This window comes from Schistocerca piceifrons, chromosome 5 (assembly GCF_021461385.2).
Source record: "Schistocerca piceifrons isolate TAMUIC-IGC-003096 chromosome 5, iqSchPice1.1, whole genome shotgun sequence".
Classification (NCBI taxonomy): Eukaryota; Metazoa; Arthropoda; class Insecta; order Orthoptera; family Acrididae; genus Schistocerca; species Schistocerca piceifrons.
Genome location: NC_060142.1, coordinates 474730541 through 474752101, shown reverse-complemented (window position 1 = coordinate 474752101; position 21561 = coordinate 474730541). Strand labels below are relative to the sequence as shown.

Genomic DNA, 21561 nt, shown 5'->3' with positions numbered 1-21561 from the left:
CGAGCGAAAGTGCTGGCAGGTCGATAGACACACAAACAAACGCAAACATACACACAAAATTCTAGCTTTCGCAACAAATGGTTGCTTCGTCAGAAAAGAGGGAAGGAGAGGGAAAGACGAAAGGAAGTGGGTTTTAAGGGAGAGGGTAAGGAGTCATTCCAATCCCGGGAGCGGAAAGACTTACCTTAGGGGGAAAAAAGGACGGGTATACACTCTCTCTCACACACACACACACACACACACACACACATATCCATCCACACATACACAGACAGAAATATGTCTGCTTGTGTCTGTATATGTGTGGATGGATATGTGTGTGTGTGTGTGTGTGTGCGAGTGTATACCCGTCCTTTTTTCCCCCTAAGGTAAGTCTTTCCGCTCCCGGGATTGGAATGACTCCTTACCCTCTCCCTTAAAACCCACTTCCTTTCGTCTTTCCCTCTCCTTCCCTCTTTCCTGACGAAGCAACCGTTTGTTGCGAAAGCTAGAATTTTGTGTGTATGTTTGTGTTTGTTTGTGTGTCTATCGACCTGCCAGCGCTTTCGTTCAGTAAGTCACATCATCTTTGTTTTTAGATATAAGATAATACACAGGAGGATATAGTGCACAGTCTTAGAGAAAAGTGAGAATCTAGTAATTTCAGTCCGTTAGACTGTTGCATTATACATATTATTTTCATTCATTAAACAAATATATATATCAAACAATGAAAACTACAGGTTGGAATATCAACAATATAAGGAAAAGGGTAGATTCCTACACTGAGTTGCAGAGAGGCCCAACGAAAAGACCGTTACACATTTAGCTTTCATCCAACATGAACACACATTCATTCACAAAAGTAAGCACATCTCATGCACAAATGATCATCATCTCCAGCAGATGAGACCGATCTGCCAGAGATGGCAGTCATGTGTGTGTGAGCTGTGCTTGTTTGTGTGAATGAATGTGTGTTTGTTTCCTTTTCTGAAGTAGTATTCTGCAGAAAGCTGCTAAAAGAGTAACACTCTTTTTGTTGTGCCTGCCTGCAACTCGATGTGCCGTCTTTATGGAAAGTAGCAATCTAGCCTTTTCCTTATATTGTTAAAAATATAACAAAGTATTTTAACAACAACCCACTTTTATAGTTGCTATAAACTACTTGATTTTTTAAAGCAAGTCAAATAATATAATGTAATGTGAACGTTTCACAAATATACACTCAACATTTGTGTGGCTGATCTAACACAAATGAATGATTAATATATTGGGAATCTAAATGATATATGTAGGACTGAAAGGGTTAAACATAATTAAAAATAAATGTAATTAGAAATAAGTAACTACAGAAATTCCTCCCTCTAAATATAATATTGAAGGCAGCTTTTTAAAATGTCTGTTACAATTCTAAGGGAATATACCAACAAAAATTATTCCATTTAGTTGTAGAGACGATCACAACACAATGAATTCTATAGAAAATCAAATAATTCTCTAAGCTGAAAGACTTCCAGATAATTGTACTGCTCCATTCTACACTGTATGAAGCATTGTATTGAACACAGAGCTTCAGCAGTCACTCAGCACAGAAGGACAGTCACAACTGGCGTGACTGATGTGTCACACCTCTCACAGTTGCCCCACACATGGACTGGTGTTTCCGAGAACAGATTACTTGCACAAATACTTTCCAGAAATTGTCTGTGTAACCAGTCCTTGTGATTTCCAATATTTTCAATGGGTGTTTTTTTAGATAAATCTTTCTCAGAGAGAGTGATGTTGAACAACTATAGACCCAGTTATGACAACCAGTGGAGAAAGCAAGAATGGCAGCTTGGACAGCAAAAAAGGGTGACAACCACCATAAATTTTGATTTTTTCCTCAGAATATATGTAGCTTGTTAAACAACAAATAAGAATTTTCATGTCACTAGAGGAAACTGAAAAATCTGTAAGTATTTCTACATAACAGAACATCATTTGGAAGTCACAGAAGCTCGGAATATACACCTAGATGGATACACATTAGTATTACATTACTATAGACACAATGTACACAAAGCAGAGTGGCTACATGGAATAAAGGATGTAATAAAGTCCTGCACTACAGGTCTACATGCTGTATTAAGCATCCCTCGAAGTGCTGTACTTCAGCAGTAAACAAGGAGACACGGTAGCAGTTCTGACAGTGTACAGGCACCAACAGCAATTGTTTTAAACTTCATCAAGCAATTAGAGTGGGTACTGTTATTTAGGGGTTTAGAGTCCTAAAGATATATCTACAAAACTGGCAATTTTGACATTTCTGCTTCACAACTGTCTTGGAAAATCAAATTATTGAAAGACAAAACAGTGGAACCTCTATCTTTAACTAATCTGGAGACAGTGTACAGTGCATCTACAAAATCACTTACATGTTTAATGTCACAGTAGCACATTGGCTTTTACACAATTTTGGTTCCTTTGCAGTACTATGGCATTAAATGGCATGACAAGTCAGAAGAGGGGTTTTAAGGGGAAGGAAGAGGGATGAAAAAAAAATACTGGCAAAGTTTAGGAAACAAAGAGAGTTTGGACAAGTTGATCAGAACCCCAGGTCACGAGAGACTTACTGGATGTGGTGACAAGAAAAGACTGACTGTTGGGGACTGCAGTGGGATGAAATTTGAAAACCTGAGACTTTAAAGGTGGAAGATAGGGCAATAAGGAAGACAGAGATTACTGACAAAATATAGTGCAAGAGTTAATAATAGTGGAAAGCTAAGTACATTTTAAGTGGTCAGGAAATAAAAGATAAAGAAAACTAAAGGGGAGTGAAGAGAGGATTGGTCATTGAGAAGAAATGCTGAGACTGAAGAAGGCTTGTAAGACGTGATTTTGAGGTGGTTGTATCAAGTTGAAATAGTGATTAGAATTGTTGAAGGCATAGTTCAATGTCAGGTTTGCTGTTGGAAAGGTTTTGGGATTGGGTTGCAGACAGATATTTGCAGTTGACATTAAGTGTGAAGAAAAGTAGGTCCTTCAACAAAGCAGCATAACTGAATGCACAGGTTTAGGACTGAAAATGAGACCCTTGCATAATACAGATAACTCAGGAGGGGAGGGTGCCTTAGATGAGAGATTGAGAACACTGTACTGATGTGGCTGGTTCTTGTGATCAGAGATATCATTCCTCTGGTGTAAGCTGGGGGATGTTAAGAGGCTGGCCAAGCACTTCTTCTCAGTAACTACTCCCCCACCCCCCACATCCACCTTATACAATGCACTTAGCTTTAGCTTTTTGCTCTTACTAACTCTCTCACTATGTTTTGTTAGTAATCTCTGTCTTGCTTACTACCCTATCTTCCACCTCTTAAGCTCTATGATTTTCAAAGCACATACAGTGCAGTCCCCAACAATCAGTCTTTCCTTCTAACCCCATTCAGTAAGTCTCCCCTGACCCAGGGTTCCGGGCAACTTTTCCATACTCTCCCCATTTTCTAAACTTCATCAGGCATGTTTCTTTATCCCTCTTCCTTCCCCTTCACCCTTTCTGCCAGAAGAAGGAGATACTGCTTCTGAAAGCTTGCACATTTCCTTAATCTTTATATGTGTGTGTTCTCCTGCCACCACGTGGTGAGTAGATTTTTTATCTATATTTTCAAAATTGATTATTTCATTGATGTAACAACAGCTGTTAATTTTGAAATATGTATCAAAAATCTGGAGCAGCCAGTACCCAACATATCCTTTATTGACATAACACTTGCAATAAATGTCTACAACACTGCATATCCATTATTGTGGTCCATGGAACATATCAATCAATTGTGAGTAATATGTCTTTCAAGCCACTGCTGTTGTGCTGTCTACATGTTTTCTAGTGGAAGAAAAATTCATAATTTGGGAAGACTCAAACATGTGCAAATGAAGAGAATTAAAGTTGACTTACTTACTATAATATATTTTCATCATCAGGCAGTAATGCTATTGCAGGCTGTGGTAAATCATCAACATGCGTGGGACAACATGTGTACCCAATGTGTTCCAAAATGCTACACGTACAAATGGCCATTTCTAGGGCTCATACTTCAGGTTCTATTGGTGAAAACAAGGCAGTGTCAAGTGTTTTGCATAGCCCTTGTACTACGGACCACTTGTATACCCAACAGAAAGATTGTCTTAGTGTCACTATCCTAAAGACAGAGTCAAGGTATGAATATCACATACTTTCTCCTGCTTCATGGGACTTATGGAGGCACCATTAGTACATGATCAGTTTCTGGGGAAACCACACAAAAAGGGTTTTTAAAAATATTTTCACTGCCCCCAACTAAACAAAGCCAAACCGAGGAGTCCAAGAAGCTATGCACAGCAGATGGCTGAAATTTTTGCAACATATACCTAAGATCCTAATTTGGAACAACTGTAAAAATTTTCTTTATATCTTTATCTGTTTCTAAGATACAGAGGTTCAAAGTAACCCTACTTCTACATGTAAAGTCTTGTATGAGGTGAAATCTAAATAAATGGTGTATTCCAATGGCAATTATCTAGAAGAGCCAGCTCCCTGTTTTCAAAAATCTTTATCTGTTTTCAAGAAACACACAAAAATATTGTTCTTCAGGTACCAAAACTCAGTCACGTATTTTGAAATGGCTATGCACAGTATATGGCTGTAATTTTTATGATGCATTCCCCGGATACAGATTTTGAAAATTTTCTTCATATCTTTATTTGTTTCCAAGACACAGAGGTTTAAAGTTACCCTAGCTGTAAATGTAAAATGTGCACATAAAATATGGCATGAGGCAACAACATACTTTATAAAGTGATGCAGCATGGAGGAAAATGCTGTAAAGTGTCTCTGTTATCACCAGAAGGGTTCTGGGAACTCCATTTTGTAGTACTCAAGCACACGAAAAAAATTTTGCACCTAAAATCTGGTCTGAGGTATAAAATTAGTTTTGTGTTTTTTAAATTTCACATAAGCAAAGTACCTAAAATTTACTGACCAATACATTTCTTTTCATATGAGTAACATGCCCTGCTGCAGCACGGAAAAGAAGGAAATCAATCGAAAAGTGCTCCTGTCAGAGCAAAAAAGATGCAAATATGTTCCTGTTTATTTAAGGGGATACGGAATCGGATTTTGGGTTAAAAAATCGAATTTTTTTTTTTATTGGCGTATTATATTCTGCCATGTTTCCTCTTTAAAATGACGTATCATACATAGCTCTACTACAATTATAACTATTTTATTTTTATATATTTGTGAGATCGGGTATTGCGCTTTAGTTATACACGTCTCTCGTGGCTGACCATGAACTTTTTGGCAGTACCTTTAAAGTGACATGAATTCAAATATCCCGGTTTCCAGCGACTATTTATACACTAGTTGCCCGAAAATGTTTCTCTCTGGTTTCCTCAAGTTACTCTTTGACTTTGTGGCGGGACTGTTTTGTAAACAGTGTGATATAAGAAAGTAGTTGTTGTTGAGTTATTTCGTATTTAGTGCTTCATTTTTCGCAGTGAAAATGCCTAGAGCTAAAGCAAAAGTATTTAAAAAGCGTGTGAACTGGCAAAAGAAAAGAAATAATGATTCATTAGCAAAGTAAAGCAGTTCATCATCATCACTGTTGGAAAATGTGAATCCACTTATTACTGATTTGCCGAACGAACTTACACCAAATGAAAACAGTGCTTCTCATAAAAAACTAAGAGATTTGGAAGAGAAATATAATTTACTTGATAGAGGGAATGAAGTTTTTGAACTCATTGATACGAATATATTGTGTGAAGCTCTTGAAAACAGTTTGTGCTGCAAAAAATGTCATGGAAACGTTTCTCTGAAAGTAGAATCCCATGTTGGCCTGGCTGCCCAGTTTAATTTAATATGCAGTGTTTGTAAATACAGCTGTAAGTTTCCAAGTTCGGTTTCAGTAACTGTAAATAATGGATACAAGAAAACTGAACTTTATAGTGTAAATATTAGGTTAGTTTATGGATTGCGAGCAATTGGTAAGGGCAAAGCAGCTGGTGATATGCTATGTGGTGTTCTAAATCTTCCAAGTGCACCTTCAAAGTTTGAAGCTTACAATTATGTACTAGGATCTGCAGTTGAAGATGTAGCACAGAAGTCAATGCAGGTTGCTGTGGAAGAAGCAGTGGAAGAAAATGACGGCAGTCGTGACCTCACAGTGGCGTTTGATGGCACGTGGCAGAAAAGGGGCCACACCTCCAACAATGGTGTTGTAACAGCAACTAGTGTTGATACTGGCAAGGTTATTGATGTTGCAATAATATCTAAATACTGTAGGTGCACAGGCAGGCTGAAAAATGAACACAGTGATGACTGTATTGCTAATTATTATGGTAGTAGTGGTGGCATGGAGGTTGCTGGGGTGAAGAAAATTTTTCATCGCTCTTCACAGTGGTATAATGTTCGCTATGTCAAATATCTGGGAGATGGTGACTCTAAAGCATTCAAAGAAGTTTTGGAAAGCAAACCATATGGGAACAGTGTAAATATAAGCAAACTTGAATGTATAGGACATGTGCAGAAGAGAATGGGTGCCAGGCTGAGAAGGTTAAAATCAGTTATGAAAGGGAAAAAACTAGATGATGGGAAAACCTTGGATGGCAGAGGAAGATTGACTGATTCCATAATAGACCACATTCAGAACTGCTATGGCCTTGCAATCAGGCAAAATACAGGCAATCTTGAAGAAATGAGGAGAGCTATATGGGCTTTATATTTCCACACCGCATCCACGGATGAGCATCCACAACATGGTTTGTGCCCCAAAGGTGAAAACAGCTGGTGTAAATACAATAGGGGACTAACAACAGGAGAGAAATACATTCACCACCACAGTCTACCATCAGCCATCATGGCAGAAATAAAGCCCATTTTCAGAGATCTGGCTGACAGAAGTCTTCTGATGAAATGTCTTCACGGAAAAACGCAGAACCCCAACGAGTGCTTGAATAGTGTGATATGGCATCGTCTCCCAAAAACAGTGTTTGTCGGAATTAATACACTACATTTTGGTGTGTATGATGCTGTGGCAACCTTCAATCTTGGAAATATAACTAAATGCCAGGTCCTTCAAAAGTTGGGTATGTGTGTTGGTTCCCGTACGGTACGTGCTATGTTCTTTTTAGATCAGCACAGACTAAGGCATGCTGATAATATAATCAAGACATTAGTGAAAAAAGCAAGACAGGTGCAGAGGGGTGCCAAAAGAAGACTTGAAGATGATTATGAAGACTGTGAAGGGGGTATTAGCTACGGATCAGGAATGTTTTAATCTTCTTTCTCCGTTTCCCGTAAGTTTACTTTTTACTTCATCTAGGAACATTATCTCAGGTACTGGTCAACCTAGAAGTCTGAAATTTTTATGACGTAGTGACATAGGTCCCTATTACATACTGAAACAACGATTTTTTAATTACTTGACTTACAAAAGACTTAGGGGTGATAGTCTAGTAAAAAGCGATGGAAAAAATTTACTTAAAAATAAATGTACAATATCTCTGTAAGAAAATACTTTGACAATAAACTGTTGTTTCAGTATTGTTGTAACATATGAATGCACATACAGTAAAATTTTTACCTCTCTGTCTCCAGTAGTTTGTGAGAAAATGTTCCCTATAGTAGGCATATATTAACATTGCGGGGATAGGTGATTCCGTATCCCCTTAAAAGACTCTGACTGAAAATTGGGGTACCAGCTGCTTCATTCTACCTTCCTCACCACTTATAAAATAATTTCCAAAAATTTTGGCATGTCAACATATTTGCATTTTTTTAATGCTGATGAGAGGAGACAACAGTGGCAGTGGCAAAGAGGTGGTGAAGTAATAAACACTGGAAGATAGCAGACAGTGGTTGTGTTGCAGAAAGAGCAAAGGAGACAATGGTCGTGTGATAGAAAGAGAAGGACACAGCGGCAGTGGAAGATAAATGACAGCAATGTAAAAGTGCTAGGCAAAGAGTGAAGGAAAGAGTGCTGGAAGGGGGGGGGGGGGGGGGGGGGGGAGGGCGGGGTAAAGAGAAAGTGAAAGTACGTGAGAGCCAGTGATAATGAGAGACAGAGTCTATGTCAATGATAATGAAGAAGAGAGAGAGAAAGAGAGAGAGACAATGACAGCGAGAAGAGATGGCAGAAGGAGAAAGAAGGAATGAGAGATTAGCAGTAAGAGAGGGCAAGAGGAAGACAGTAACAGTCAGAGGAGACTGTAGTAGTACGACAGGACAAAGGAGACCGTGGCTGTGACACAGGAGACAGACTCGAAGAGATAATGACAATGAGTTGGGCTGGATGAGTGTGTGAGAAAGAGCAACTGGGAGTGGATGGGTATGCCTGACTTTCAGTGATGGACTAGTGGGCACGATTGATTACAGTTAGGGGAGCTTGTGGGAGTTTGAGATGAGATGCATGTTAAATAAAAAGCAAATCTGTTTGCAAGTCACAATTTTTGGGAAAATTTTGAAAGGCCCTGAGGAAGGTAGAATAAGGTGGCTGGTACCCCACTTTTCAGTCAGAGTCTTTCAAATAAACCAGAATAAAATCATTTTTTTGTGCTGCAATAGGAGCACTTTTCCACTGGTTATGGTTCATTACTCACAGTGAATAGCCCATTACAAAATTAATAGATTAAATACAGAGATTTTAGTAGGTTACACATCCTAATTGGCAAGTTAAAAACATTTACTTTTCCATAATTTGGTAATTGTACTGCAGAAAATGACTGCCATCTTAAAGAAAGCACTCCTGCAAAAGCACTCTGGTGTTCAATGCTGCCAGTGATTCAAATCCAGAACTGTCATCTGATGACTCCTTAAAGGGTCCTAATTATCAGAAAAAAAGTGACAACAGTGATGACACTGATGGTATGTGTGCCTCATGGAGCATTTAAGCAAAGGAACTGACCTCAGATGGAAGTAACAATCATTTATAAATAAGTAAAAACCTACACAATTTCTCTTCTCTTATTAATGTTGTATTTCTCAGTAGTATGGAAGGGACTAATGTGGACATAAAGAGTCTGGAAGTTGAATTTTTACTTCTCTATAAAACTATCAAAATGGAAATACCTTTTAGCTTCAATTAATCCTTACCCCAAAAATTTAAGAATATTTATTTGTTTTATAAATTCTGTGTCCATACATTACATTCCCTTGGTAAATCATTGTTATAACTATTTTTTCAGTCCCCTTTGATTGTTCTCCAGAAATCTTTAAATATTGCATTTCTACTGTACACTGAGAGACAAACTAATGCAAATGACAATAAAAAGGTAATCTTGGAAGAAGGGAACAATCAAATGGAAATTTTAGAACCCGGTGGTTCAAAAATTGGCAATAATAGTAGAGAGCTGTTAGTAAATGAGACATTTAATGTAAGGGAGCTAAGACAACTTAGGTAAGACTCGGACACACAGCCCAAACTGAAACTAGAAAAAAAAAAGAAACAAAATTTCATAGAATAACCAAATGGCTATCAGGTAAACCATAACATTCTCACAAAGGCAAATACAAGGTGTGATCAAAAAGTAACGGGAATTATTGTTTTTCTTAAAGTATCTTTATTTATTCGTCAATATTAACTTTGTCCCCTTCACAGTAATCCCCCTTAGAAACAATGCACTTGTGCCAGCATTTTCTCCAATCTTGAATGCACTACTGGAACTTACTTTTCATTGTGGTGTTGAGCTCCTTCAGTAGTTCTGTTCTTATCTCATCAAATGATGTCCTTTCATGGTTTTCTTTAGCTTCAAGAACATGGGACCATGTCCAGTGAGTACAGTGGATGAGGCAACATAAAAGTTTTGTTTTCAGCCAAAAAATCATGAACAAGCATTGAAATGTGAGCAGGAGGATTATCATGGTGCAATTTCCATGAGTGTTTTTGCCACAGTTCTAGTCACTTTCTTCACAGAGCATCATGCAAATGGTGCATAATTTCCAGATAGGATTCGTTATTGACTGAACTACCATAAGGCAGGTGCTCATGATGCACTGTCCTATTGTAATCGAAGAAAACAATGAGAAGACCCTTTGCATGTGATTGAACTTGTCAAATATTTTTAAGTCTTGGCTTTTCAGATAGTTTCCTTTGGGATCATTGGGCCTTGTCACACCCGTATTCCCATGTTTCATTACTTCTTATAACCTTCTTTAGAAGTTCTGGATCATTGTAGATTTCTTTCAGCAATTCCTGAGCAATGTCCGCATGATGTCATTTCTGGTCGAAATTCAACAATTTTGGAACAAATTTTGCTACTACACAGACCATGCCCAAAATATCCCAAAACAAATTTCTTGGCTTGAGCCAAAGGATTTGGTGACATCATCAGCACCCTCTCTGATGGTGATTCGGTCGTTTTCCAGAACCACTTTCTTCAGTAATTCCACATTGTTGATGCTAGGCATCCAGAGCAGACGTTGTCTCCAACGTCTTCTCAAACCTCTTTGAAACCACTTGTAAACTCTTGTCTTACTCATAGTAAATTCACTTAAAGCCACAGTCAACAATTGGAATGTTGTGCTGCACTTTATCTCATTTTTCAAGCAAGATTTAATGCAAGTTCTTTGAGCCATATTCTTTGAAAGTAAAAATCCACCGACACTCAAAAACATGAACCCCTTTTTGTTTGTCAGCAATACACTAAATATTCAAAACAGCTGAAAATGCAAACATATCAGGAACATGTGTACCAATAAGATTAAAAGATTGATAATTGGATGTAGAAAAGCACGCAAATTTAAAAAATTCCTATTAATTTTTGATCAGACCTCATATACCTCTACGGGTTAGTTACACCAAAAGATTGGTCAAAATGCTTAACGAAATTCAGGTTAATTTCACTGAGGCTGACAAGACTAAAAATGCGTGAAGAATTTTGAAATTTAAGTAAGAAAGACAGACAGCAACTATACTTCAGTTCACTTTCAGAAAAGATGAATAAGCAAAGTTATAGAACATCAACAGGTTCCTCCATGAGAAAAATCACATATAAATACTTTTTGGCCAAAGATGATCAAAATGGTCAGATCTGAGAGACAGTCTCTCTTGCAGTGTTTGATTTGATTGCATCATTCATATACCAGATTTTGTTATAAGGGAATAGACACAACATAATTTCTAGAGAAAAAAAGGATTAGTGGGGGATACCTTCTGCTGTGCACTTGACAACTGTTTGCAAAGTATAGACACAGGAGTAGATGTAGATGTAAATGTAGATGTAGATGTAGGACGGGGCGTATGGTTTTGTTGAGTTTAAATAAAACAGAGGTGGGCAAGGCACCTAACTAGTTAAATGGATGGTAGGTGGACCGAGAAAATATTTTTGTGGATTATAAGAAATAAGAAAAGACTGATATGCTGTCTAATGGTAGCTGGGTGGATAACATTAGGAAGCTTGCAGGAGTAACGTGGATGTGAACAGCTGAAAAATTTAATGCATGTGCAAGTATAGAGGAGGCCTCTTTATCCAGCAGCAGATACCAGATATCTGATTATGATGATGATACTTAGCAAAATGCTAGAGCATACAACAGATCTCAAAGCAACACACAAATTTCATCTTAGAAGATGGTTTACTATTACTGATGTAACTGTGAAAAACACCTCTGCACATGTATCAGAAGCAAAGAAAGAAAGCCATATTGGCATCATTCACTAACAAAAAGCACTCAGTAGGGTGACACAGGGAAATTTATGCCACTTCTCAAAGCAGCTGGCTTTGATTGGACCTGTGTGTAAGAGACAAATTTATAATACATCTTCATTACTGGGACACTAAAGGTGTGTACATAGGAAAACACATATCATAGCACTGCTGCTTATCACATATACTGTTTAACCTACATCAAAGAGCGTTGGCAGAAGAAATGTGATACTGATGGCAAGTTAGGAATATATGTAATGTATGCTAAACACCCTGGAAAATACATGAACCTTTTTTTTTTGTTCATTTGAAATTAGGTCAACATAAATTCGCTGAACATGAGTAACTTGGCATCAGCTGTATTAGGTACAGATGTTCTACCTGTTAGTAACATAGGAAAATTTGTCTGGATCAGGACTCGAAGCCAGATTTCTACTTATCATGAGCAGTCACCTGACCATTAGGCTATCAGTGGACACCTCCTGGACTGACCCAAACTTCCATGTGTCACATTGCGTACATCCCTATACCATAGGAAGTTTGGGTCAGTCCGGGAGGCATGCACAATTAGCCTAACTGTAAGGTGATCACTCACATTCAGTTAATTTATTTCTAGCTAACATGAAAAGTATTTTGTTATAGGGATGAAGTTGTTGTGGGTCTCAGTCCAACAACTGGTTTGAAGCAACTCTCCAGGCTAGTCTCTTCGAGACAAATCTCTTCGCCTCTGCATAATAGATAATAGCTGTATCCTTTAAACATGCTTACTATAGTCAAGCCTTGCCCCCCCCCCCCTTATAATTTTAGCCCGTCTCCCTACTTTCTTGCATCACCAAATTAACTGTTACTTGGCGCCTCACAATGTATCCTACCAGTTTTTTCCTTAGTGGCATGGTGTGGACACCTGGTGGTGGTGTGGCAGACGTGGCACTGTTTTCAGCCATTTCCATGTTATTAAGTGAAACAAAACACACAGAGGTGAAATGGTGGTAACAGAACATGTCACTTCATGGTGTGCGCCACATCCAGTCATAGCCACAAGTGTCACTCCAAATTAACATGTGGCAGAGACTTCCAAGTGAGTCTGGTCCCTTCAACCCCTGCAAACCAACCAACCAACCAACCTTTCAAATGTCAAAAATAAATTCAAGATGATTTAGAGTTTAATGTAAAGTCCTGTTCACACAATGCTGCTGCCAGACATTTGTGCCATGTCACACCATTTTTGTGTGGACAGCAGCTAAGATAAGTCGAAGGGTGAACACTGACTAATGTGTTCCTAAGTTTCTCTTGAACCCAAATTAATCACCCCCTGGTCGACCACTACCTGTCGTTTCATTCTTCTATAGTAATGTGGGCCAGTATTTTGTATCCATAAATTATTAAACTGATTATTCATTAATATTCGCCCCTGTCAAGGCCAACATTCATTGGTACTGGAATTATTACATTCTCCTTACAGTCTGAGGGCATTTCCCCTGTCTCATATAAGTTGCTTACCAGGTGAAATAGTTTCATCATGGTTGGTTCTCTTGATGACACCAAATTCTGAGGAAATATTACATGCTCCAGGTGGATTTTTCACTTAAGTCTTTCAGCATTCTGTCAAATTCTTCTCATAGTATTCCATCTTCCCTCTCATCTTCATCTACTTCCTGTTCTACAAGTTACTCACCTTTGTCTAGACCTTCTAAATATTCCTTCTACTTTTCAGCCTTCCTTTCTTTGTTTAGTGCAGCTTTCCCCTCTGAGTTCTTGATTTTGATACAGTTGCTTCTCTTTCCTCTTTCTTTAATTTTGTTATATGTGGCATTTACATTGCTGAAAGTCAAATAAGCTTTTAACAACAGTGTTTCTCTCCTCTGGTTATTTATGATTCATTTTTCTGCAGCCTTTGTCAGTCTCATGTTTTAGAGATCTGTATCCTCATCTGTGTGCTTCATTTTCTGCATTTTTTATATATTCCCCTTTCATCAATTAAACTTAATATCTCATGTTTAATCCAACGGATACAGGGACTTGTATTTTTGCCAAGCTGTTACCATGCTACCTTCACAGTGTTACTTCTCATAGCTAACCGCTCATCTCCAGTTGTATTTCTTTGGCTTATTCTTGACAGTAGTAGCGTAAAGTTTTCTTTGAAACTCTCAACAATTTCTGGTTAATTCAAGTTTTCCAAATCCCATAACCTTAATTACCCACTTTTCTGAAATTTCATCTATATCTACATGATTACTCTGAAATTCACACTTAAATATTTGGCAGAGAGTTCACAGAACACTTTCACATAGTTCCTCCACCTTTCCACTGTCAAAAGCACATGGTAAAAAAGATCGCCAAAAATTTTCTGTACAAACTCTGAATTCTATTACTTTATCGTGAAGTTCATTTCTTCCTATATACCTGGGAGTCAACAAACTGTTTCGACATCTGGAGGAGAAAGCTGGTGACTGAAACTTCATGAAAGGATCACGTTAATGTCTAATTATTGCTACCCCAGCTCACTTATCATATCCACAATACTCTCTCCCTAATTTCATGATAATACAAAATGAGCTTCCCTTCTTTGATCCTTTCCAGTGACCTCCATCAATCCTATCTTGTAAGAATCCCTTATAGTGCAGCAGTACTCCAAAGAGGACAGATGAATGTAGTACAGGCTGTCTCTTTAGCAGACTTGTTGCATTTTCTAAGTGTTCCGTCAATAAAACACAGTCTTTGGGTCAACTCCCCCCCCCCCCCCCCCCTCAGCCAAAAAAAAATAAAAATAAAAAATCTATGTGATAGATACAGCTTAAGTTGTTTGTAATCGTAATCCCCAAGCATTTACCTGACTCAACAGTCATTATGTGTATGTGATCTACTGTGGCTTTATATTATTTATTATTCATGGATAAACTACCACTTTTGCACCACACAGTTACCTTGTGTAAATATTTTTCATGTTTTGCTAACTTGACAGTAACTAACAGCATCTGCACACAATCTAAGAGGGTTACTCAGATTGTTTCATAAGTTGTCTGTATAGATTAGGAATAGGAGAGGGCCCTATAACACTTCATTGGGCAACCCAAGACATAACTTCAGTTTCACTAGATAATTTCTCATCCGTTATTACGAACTGTGACTTTCCAGACCAGAAATCATGAACTGAGTTGCGCAGCTGAGATGACACTCCATGAATCAGCTTGAAATCACCTATCCCTAGCATTTATTATTTCATGTGAATAAACAGTCAGTTGTGTTTCACAAGAACAATAATTGCTGAATCTCTGCTAATTATAAGTCAATAGGTCATTTTCTCTTAGGTGTTTAAAAATGCTGGAACACAGTATACATTCCAACATCCTACTACAAACCACTGTTAATTACAGGGATTTATAATTTAGCAGTTTACTTCTATTTCTTTTCTTGTTGATGCAACCTGCACTGCTTTCCAGTCTTCAGGTACATATCCTCAGCATCAATCTGTATTTCAAAACTAACAGACTATAGTCAGAATACACATCTGCTCCTAAACAGGTTTTGCTGTTTAAAAATGTATTTCTAAAATGCTGTCTTAGCAATTGTGGCAGATATTGCTTTGGTTTAGCCATAAAATTTGTCATTGGAACACTGTGCAGGGCAAAGATGCGATGTAAACATGCCTGCACCAAAAAGAGGTACAAAAAGAAAGATGAGCGTATATCTGTATTCAAATGTTACCTTAAACCAATATCGAATTTTTCAGTCTTCAACTATCAGTCTCTTTGTGTCTGTGATTCTGGGCGGATGTGTATGTCAGAAAACAGTATGTTTATCTGTGTAAAATTTTTCGCAATATATCCTATGTGGAGGGAGGCAGTTTCTTTCACTTCTGAACTGTTCACCTGTAAATGATATCTAATTACACTGTGGCCCGCAATTTTCAGAAATAATGGTGACATTATTTATGATTGTATTATACTGCATCCTTTATCACGCAGATGGACAGCGCATCTTTTTTGTCAAGAAAGAAGAGGCAAATTCCACTCTGTTTGAAGGAATGTTAATACATCAATCAATTTAGACTGTTGTAGTGGTAACCGTAGCGAGAGACTGTGGAAGTGCGAACTCAGACACATGAACTGCTGCTGATGAAAGTATCTGGCAGCCACACACCTTGAAATAATCCACATTATTCACACATCCTTACAGCACCTGTACTTAAACACCAGTATACAATTTATAATATACATTAAACCCTCCACTGTCTCCAGGTCTTAAGAGATTAATTTAGATAATTTAAAAGTAATGAAAACATCCTTAAGTGAAAGATCACTACGAATTTTTGCAATAAAAAAGGGCTAAGAAATGCTGAACATTGTTTTGATATATTTATGGAGTCTGATTAAAAACACGCCTGTATGCCAAATAAATTAGATCATAAAATGTTAAGAAATTTTTACAAGTGTTTTAACCTCTTTTGCCACAGTATAGGACATTATTAGTTCTAACAAGTTAAGGATGAACTAGGTAAGCAGACAGTGGTGCCCATTTCCTCCATGTATTATCTATTCCCATAAACACAAAATCTATTAAATATTTGTTAGATCTGTTGACCATAGCTTATAACATTAAGTGGCATTATAAATCTGAAATGATAAGCTGCTTTTGGCCCTTATGATCATGATCAACTGATCAGTATATACGGTACAACTAATCAATATGTAGTTCATATATATTGATCACTTGATAATGGGGAGAGAGATCAAAACCAGCTAATCCACATCTATATCTGAACCCATACTCTGAAAACCACTGGCAATGGATATTCAAGATTATAGCACATATCAGGATTCCTTCTTCTAATATGGAGCACAGGAAGAATGATTGCTTAAATACCTCTATGCACACTGTAATCTGTCTAATCTTGTCTTTGTGGACATTATGGGAGGAATACCTAGGGACCTGCATCATATTCCCATATTTCTTGCTTAATGTTGATTAAAACTTTGTATGTAGGCTTTCATGGTATAGTTGATGTCAATTTTCAAGTGCCTGCCAGTTCAGGTTTTGCTGCATTATCATGACACTGTTCTACATGTCAAACAGGCGACAATTTGTGTTATCCTCCTGTGTTTGCACACGATACCCCCAGTCAATACAATGTGGCACCGATGAGGTCGACACCAGCATCGATATGCGTTCGTCTTTGGACTCTGAGCATCGTCTTTGGAATCTGAGCATTGTCTTTGGGCTGTTCCACCACGTTCAGTTCTTTGTGAGCCTTGCCTGTGTTTAGGTGAATAAATGAACTACTGCAAAATGGGTGTTGTTTGGTGTAACCAACCTGAACTTCCCCTCACTGGTGATCCCGAGTTGTAACGTCTTCTGTTTTCACTGTTTTACTGTGTCCACGACCTCCGCGTCGGTTATTTTCGCGTGTGTTACATCAACACAGCATTCGGACAATGACTTCGGCCCAGCACCTAACGCCAGATTTTGTAATCGACATGCATTGTGTTGCAGGTGATGTACACCCACAGGACTGCAAAACAAAGCCTCTCACTCGACAATTACACTGATTTCACTGGAAGTTTTCGAGCCTGCACCAACGAGTGACGTTAGGAGTGCGCATGACTTCGGCTATCAAACACCTTTGTTCCAACCACATGTGCCCTCCCTCATCGACTGTGCAGTTACCTCCTATGGATCTCCGGGCAGTGTGGGACCAATGCCAATTTCTGCAAATCCTTGGTTGGACAACCTACTACCACCAGGAGAACGATTTGCCATGCTGCAATCCATACAGTACCACATGGATACCTGCCATGTGGCTGGAACTGCTTCGTTCACAGGTCTACCTCCTTAACATCCGACCACGCCCGCGCCTGCCTCAGCACATGCCTTCCTACTTCGATACCTCGGCTTGCAACAGGAACAATAACTTGTTATCTGTGCCTGACCTCCATCTCCGTCCCACTGCTACACCTCAGTGTTTTGTGCCACGACATTCACCTTATCTGCACACCGTTTTGAGTGGAGTGACTATGAACAGTAAACATTCACACATTCCGTCCCATGTTCGACATCATTTCCCACACTGTGCTTCTGGACAGCCCACACCTCCACAGTCTCCCTGCAACACAGGTGGCCCTGGTGCTGATCATACGTCGAGCTTTCTGCAGACTAACACGCGTTCTCAAACTTTGAACTTTTTCTCACCTGTCGCCCCCGTGCCGGCTCCAGTCGAGCTTCCGCTACTGTTCTCGGCACATCTCGGTGCCTCATCCGTGTCGGTCTTCCGCGACGCGTCAATCCAAACACACCCGCAACATGTTGAGCTTCCGCAACCGCAATTGACACATTACGGTGTCTCACCCGCGTCAGCCTTCCGTGTCGTGACAGATCGTGCTCAACCACAACGTATCACCTTCAAGCTGCCACCCAAATAGCCGTCATTGCCACATCCCCTGGAGGCACACTCTCCTGAAGTACTACAGCAACAACAGCTCGATGCAGGCAGTGCCCCGACAAACTCAACTCAACCTGTTCTTCTGAACATTCTACAACACTTACCAACACTGCTGCCGTTTAATCCTGACAGAGCAACAACCTGGTTCAAAATTTTGGATGAAGTGTTCGGCCATTACAAACTCAACGAATCAACCAGGTTTCTGTGCCTCATCACCCACCTGCACGACCAGGACAACTTGATTGCTGACCTGGTCGACGCCCCGGACTCATCTACCCGGTAAACTCTAGCCAAAAAGACAGTTCTACATCGGCTTGCATTTTCAACTGAGGCAGCAATACGGCAAGTGCTCCACGTTGAGCAACTAGGCAACGACAAACCTTCCCAGCTCTGGAGACGACTATGTGCCCTAATTAGCGCCGATCTATTCTCTGACACAGCTCTCCTCGCCATCTGGTGAGATAAACTATCTCCTCACATACGCTTTGCTCTGGCTCAAAGGTCTTCTGAACCTCTCGAGCAAAGAATGACAATTGCTGACGAGCTACATGAGGCATCACTGCTCTTTTTCGCCAACCACTGCCTACCTGACAAGTCTCAGGTTTAGGCTCATCGCCCTGCAGCCGGACGTGGCCAGGGCAGTACTGTGCCGACCGTTCTGCTCACTCCGGGAAGCAGTAAACAAGCAACTGGGACATCACCGGCCCCACCCATGGTCACAACCCCTCCTGCAACTGAACCTGCTGCGGCCACCGAACCCCAGCCACCGCCACTGGCAACTAACTTTCCGCAGGAAATGCAACCGCACTACCAGTACTGTTACTTCCACACACCGTTTGGTGAGGCGGCATGGAACTGCAGACCACCTTGCTACTTCCCAAACGACAATCGGAGGTAGGTCCGGGTGCCGCTTCCTGCGCACAACATGACAGGCATCCCCGAGTGCTCCATTCTGTCCGGCAATGGCCGGATAATTGCAGACGACTTTACATTAAAGACATTTCATCGGGATACCTTTTCCTAGCGGACAGAGGCACCGATGTTTCACTGCTGCCTATGTCCTTAGCGTCGTCGAACATCCGTCCTCATCATACTTCACTGCAAGCCGTGAATTCAACTAAACTACAGTGCTCGGGTTCAACTTCCCACGTCATCTCACTCTCTGAAAACTGTAAACTCGAGTGGACTTTTTTGGTGTGCGAAATTGACAAACCTATACTAGGCATTGACTTCTTGCGACACCACAAACTTTCACCGGACCTAGTGTGAAACACCATGTTTCATCATCCGTCCAAGACTCATTTCCCCTGTGCTCCGTCGAGCAACCCCCCCCCCCCTCCCCCCCCGTGACACATCGGTCCGGGCTCATCTCATCCGTTCATGCTCATCTCTGTCGACGAGGTGTTACAAGAAACCATGCACAAGTGCCTTGTCAAGCTCGAACATGTCACTCGCCTATGCAAGGAAAACTTCGAGCTCTCCCTCCGGCTCCACGAAACACAGCTCCAGCTCTCTGATGCAGCAAAGGAATTACAGACACTACAGCAAGGACAAAGTACGGTCAGTAAGTACGCCGAATCTGCTTGCAATCCCAGCAATCGAGCCTCCACGTGTTTACCTCCCGCTACCCCTTGCAACTGTGCTATTAAGACTGCCATAAAGTGTACTGACACGGCAGCGTTTGACACTCGGTCAGACACAAGTGCACATGCGTGACTAGCGTCACGTGTTCCCGAACTGACGGCTCCTACCTCGCACCTCGTGGACAGCACCTCAAACGATGCAACTTCAGCTCTTGCTCGCTGCCATGTGACTGCACTGACAACACAAACAGTGCACTTGTGCCAAGCGTTTCACCCAGACTGTGCCACAACAGGCCGCGCCCTCAGACAATGGACTCACTAACGGCTCACGAACTCTCCCGAGCTCACCTGACCACGGTGCCACTGCTTCGGGCCGGCGGCCATCTTGCCGCGTTGACTCCTGGGACAGTTCACCACCTCGGCTCCTGTCGGATCCGCCGAGTGGCTCTGAACACCATGACCATGCCTCACCTGCCCCGCCCACCACACATTCTAAACAAACCACCTCCCGTGCCGCCGGCAACATTTCTGTGGTTACCAATGGCGCGGTTCACAAGCTTCGCCTCACGCCAGGTCCCCCGATCTCCAGTAAACCACGTCGACTTTGTCGCAAGCGCCTCTCCAACATTAAAAAATCAGATTTCTGAACTACTAAGCTACGGCATCATTGAACCCTCTGCCAGCAGCTGGTCTATGCCCATACATATGATGCCCAAGAAAGATGGGTCCTGGCACATGTGCGAAGACTACTGTCTACTAAACACACGAACAATTGTGGACACCTACCCATGCCAAACATTACCAACTTTACCAGTTCCCTCGCAGGTGCGACCACATTCTCTGTCATTGATTGCAAATGGGCCTACCACCGGATCCCCATGGCACCTGAAGACATGGAGAAGACAGCAATCACCACCCCGATCGGGTTGTTTCAGTTTCTATTCATGCCCTTCGGTCTGGAAAACGCAACCCAGACCTGGCAACGCCTCATCAACGAAGTGCTATTCGACCTAAAATTCTGCTTTGCATATCTTGATGACATTCTTGTGTTCAGCTCCTCCGCCGAGGACAACACTCGACATGTGCAAACTGTTATGAACACTCTTGCGGCAGCAGGCATTGAGACCAACCAGGACACATTGCAGCTACATCAACCTGCTGTCACTTTTCTTGGTTTTCGAGTCTCTGCCGACAGCATTTCACCGCCCCCTGAGAAAGTACAAACAATACTAAACCTACCCAGACCTTCGTCATTCAAAGAACTCCAGCACTTTCTGGGGATGGTTAATTATTATCGCCGACATCTACCTCAGGCTGCGGAGATTAAGGCTCCACTGATGTACGCCTTGGATCTCGGCCCGTTCCATGGCCCCTGCTATGACTGACTCTTTCAGTGCCCTCAAAAATTTTCTTGCTGAGGCCTGCACCATCGCGCATCCTCATCCCAATGCGCAGCTTTTCATCACCACAGACACGAGCGATACTGCCATTGGCACTGTCCTTAGCCAGACAATCAACGGCCAAACTTCGCCTCTGCAGTTCTTCTCGTCCGAGCTCACCAATGCATAACGGAAATATTCCACATTTGACAGGGAGTTGAGTGCAGTCTACAAAATGATCAAGCATTTTAAGACTGACTTTGAGGGACGCCCTTTCTATGTTTTAACAGACCACAAACCCCTGGCTGCGGTCGCTACAAATGTGCCACCTGACTCGCCTCCTCGCCGCTTCAGATACATGGACTTCATATCTCAGTTCACCACCGATGTCAGACACATAAAGAGTGCTGACAATATTGTTGCTGATTTCTTTTCATGAGTTGACGCCGTCCATTCGCTGTCAGATCTCTCTGAACTGCCTAACCTCCAACTCGCTGATAAGGAAACACAAAACCTGATTTCA

General features: G+C 40.8%; 1 protein-coding gene across 1 annotated transcript in view; it reads right to left on the bottom strand.

Annotated features, from left to right (window-relative positions):
• The window catches only part of LOC124799087 (dynein intermediate chain 2, ciliary), a 260121-nt gene that overhangs the window by 195964 nt on the left and 42596 nt on the right, over positions 1–21561 (bottom strand). The window lies entirely within an intron of this gene.